This window comes from Jaculus jaculus, chromosome 1, assembly GCF_020740685.1.
Source record: "Jaculus jaculus isolate mJacJac1 chromosome 1, mJacJac1.mat.Y.cur, whole genome shotgun sequence".
Lineage (NCBI taxonomy): Eukaryota > Metazoa > Chordata > Mammalia > Rodentia > Dipodidae > Jaculus > Jaculus jaculus.
Window position 1 is genome coordinate 311,800,498 of NC_059102.1, and position 3,994 is coordinate 311,804,491.

Genomic DNA, 3,994 nt, shown 5'->3' on the forward strand with positions numbered 1-3,994 from the left:
TATTTTTTCCTTTCTCTGTCTTCTCTCTCCCCTTGCAAGTAAATAAATAAAAATATTTTTGAAAAGGAAATTACCTAGAAATATACCTGGCATGCCCATTCTCTCCCCTCTCTCTCAAATAATTTTTTTTTAAAAAAAGGAAATACACCACTTCCTACAAATCCTATAAGAGATGAGAGAAGGAAACAACCTATTTAGAGTAAATAGATGTGAGCTTTGAGGTGAGTCTAGAGGAAAACGGAGTCTAGAGGAAAACATGAATGTTACATGTATCTCTTTAGATTCAATCGACTTCAATGTAAGTGATAATAGAAAAGTATGACTAAGCAGACAGTGGTCACTAGCATTTGTGTTCTCTTTGGTGGACACTGAGGGAAGGCATTGGATTCTTTTAAACAAGAGACCAGAATGCACGTTACAGTAACTATTATCTAATAGCCTAACTCAATAGGCCATAATTATCTGGTTGGCCAAGTCATTTAAGAAAGGAAGACAAAATTAAGAGACTGAATTAGAAATGGAAAGGAAAGGACAATTATGAGAACTATTCAAGATTTGGGATTTAATCATTGATCCATGAGAGCGAGAAGGATAAAGGAAGTGGTGTCAAGCTTGGGTGAGAAGAATGTCATGGCACTAATACAGTCATAATTATAGTTATTGGTGCAACATAGTGAGTGCTGAGTGTATTTTACACATTACCACTTAACTTTAAGAACTGAACACCCAATTTCAACAATTTCCTATGTGCAGGTGAAAAAGCCAAAGTTCCCTGAGTAACTAGTCAAAGAGCAGTCATGCATTACTCAGGGACAGGGACACATTGTGAGGAATACACTGTTAGCTGGCTGTTTGGTTGTATGGTTAACAGAGTATATTAACACAAGCTAACCTACCCTGTCACTAGATGATAAAATCTTGTGTGACCATCACCATATATTGTCAACTGAAGCATCATTCCACAGGCACAATTATACAAATATTGTAAGAAAAAAAAAACAACTTATTTCTAAAGCATTGCAAAGAATAAGGGGAGTCAGAAGGAGAAAACACCATAGGAAAATGGGACAACTGGTGTTTTCACTTGCATTAGCAAACTTATTAAAGTAGATTCAGAGGAAAAGCTTACACCAGCTATTTCTCCACTTTAGGCCCTGCGAGAAGAGAGATGGATAATGTTTTTCTGTGCCTTCTGAATCTGGGCAGTACTTTACTTATAATCAATGTTTTACAAATATGTTGAAAGAATTCATAATGTTGGCGATCATGCTGTGTTTCTTCAGAATGGCTACAGCCCACTGAGTCATGGTCTAAGGATGTGAGTCATTACCCAAAATGAGCCAAGGAGCAGAGTAGTTCTCAGTATAACCTTATTCGAACATGTCCACAGAGTCATCCTACCAGGCTTAGTTTGGATTAACCTGTAGGTTGTCTTTCAAATGTCTTCAAAGCCCAGTAGAACATCTTCTCATTAAGGGAGAAAAAGCACGGCTTGAGCAACGGGCACAAGAACCCCACTCTATGCTTTAGCAAACAAGTACATGTATTCCTTGGTATGGTCAGAAATAAATTCACTACCACATGTTGTTATACCTTCTAAGCAGACAATAATTTATGCATATATATGATTATATTTTAATTGGCCTCCAGGTTTGTATAACTCTCCTATCTATGTAGAAAATAAATACTCCTCTGCCCCACAGGGTCATATACAAAGCAAGGGGCCAAATATTGTACCTGAGACAGGTTGATAGACTCCATTTCTCTACCCAAGGCTTCTTGCCTTCATCTTTCAGATATTCTTTTCCCTTTTTGTTGTTTTTGATATTTTCCAGCCATGTCTCTGTCTATATTACCCACTCCCCACCCCTCTATTATGTTTCTTTTCCTTCTGTCCAGCTTTCTCAAACTTGCTCAGTGTCTCCATGACTCACTAGGCAGGATTTGAAACAATTCAGAGACCCCTTCCCTATATATACCAGTTATGTATTAGAGTAAGAAAATCCTACAAGAGGGGTTCCTAACTGAGAGTTTATATGTGCTCCTCAAGACTTTTACAGATCCCTGGAAATAAAAGTTGGTGATACCTGTCATTTAAATTAACTAGATAATGATCCAATACATTTATCAATGCCTCAAGAAATTTAAGATCCCAAAATATCAACATCTGCTAGTCATAGATGTTCAAGTAGATGGTCAAGTTGTAAATGCTACAACTTGCCGTTGCTAACCCGAGGAAACCATGCAGCAGATAGCAGATGAGTTTTTCCTAGAAAATACCTTCTTCAATTTCCTAAACAGAGTAAATTCACAGAACATCAAGGGCCCATTAAAACTGGCTATTGAATAGTTGTCAATACCATATCAATACCTAGGTTAAGGAGCCACAGTTATGAGGCCTTGAAAATAAATCAGAGGGGAGTGCTTAGCACTGACAATGGCATTGTCATAGTCTTTAAGGCAGAGTGCCTATGAGACAAACTAGATTCCTTGAATTCATGACACTTGCATTCTAGTATAAAGAATAACATACAGAAAACCATGTGACCTCAAGACTCATAAATGCTACGGATAAACATAAATCCGAACAATGTGGCACAGAATCAGGGAGGTGACATCGAATGAGGAAGTCAAGAAAGGCCATTCTCAATGCAGACATGTAGGGTTAGACTTGAGTGTTGAGAAGATAGTGTGCAAAGATCATGGGAAAGGGTTGAGAGGGAGACGTGGGAATGAGGAAACAACAAATACAAAGGGCTTCAGCCAAGAAAATTTGATAGACAGAAATACACGATAAGTGGAATAAAGTAAGCAAGAGAAAACACATGCAGATGAAATCAGAGTGAAACAAAGATGAGACAAATGATAGTGTTTCATGCCATGTTATAGAGTTTCAGTTTTATTCTTACTGAATTTAGAGTCCATTGGAAGATGCTAAGCAGAGGTTTCACACTAAACATTGAACCACTAAGTGTTTAGTTGATAGGGTACTATGTGGAGATAGGTACTTCCCAGCCAGCAGATCCTCCTACCTCTGCTTCCCATGTGCTGGGATTAACAGTGTGCGCCGCCAAGCCCGGCAGTAAGTTTTATACTTAAAATGAAGTACAAAAGATGTGATGAAATATGATCTGGGAGCTACCTTAGATTCAGTGGTCAGGAAACACATGCTAAGGAATGGTATTTAAGCTCTTACATATGTGGCACAAAGTAGTAAGCCACATGACACCAGGCAGGAGAAATGGCCAATTCAGTGGCATGAGGGAATAGTGGTACAAAACTGAAATCAAAGAGATAAGAAAGTTTTAAGTTAATTAGAAGAAAGCATATTTGAAAAATTTGACAGAGGAGAACATGACCTGACTTCTGTTCTGAAAGTGTGATTTGCCCCAGTGCCGGCCCTGAATCACAAAGAAGGGCTACATAGAAGCAAGAAGCATGATTAAAGAATGGTTGAAGTGTAGTAGGCCGCATTATGGTAACTTTGACATTGTACAGGATAATTGTTGTCAGGACATTTGGGGGAAGTAAACAGAACTCACTAGCGGGTGATGTCCTGATAGGAAAGGAAAATAGGGAATGAGAGTTCACCTTTGGACTTTGGCTTTCCCAGTCAAACATGAGTGTTGCCACTTAATGAAATAAAGAAGATATACACAGTAAGATGTATATTATAGTCAAAAAAATACTATTCCAAAACATGCATATACAATATATTTTTCAGGAGTCAGGGCCACCTAGATTTGATTAATAACTTAGAAAAAAATGGATCTATGTGGTATAATTTAGGAAGTCTATTCACAGTGGACATATTTATGTGCACACATAGACCTGTGTGATTTTTGTACTGTAACAATAATATTGAGAAAAATGTCAGAAATAATTACCTTAGTATTTTCTCTCTTCTTTCTTTCTTTCTTTCTTTCTTTCTTTCTTTCTTTCTTTCTTTCTTTCTTCCCTTTCTTTCTTCCTTCCTTCCTTTGTTCCTTTCCTT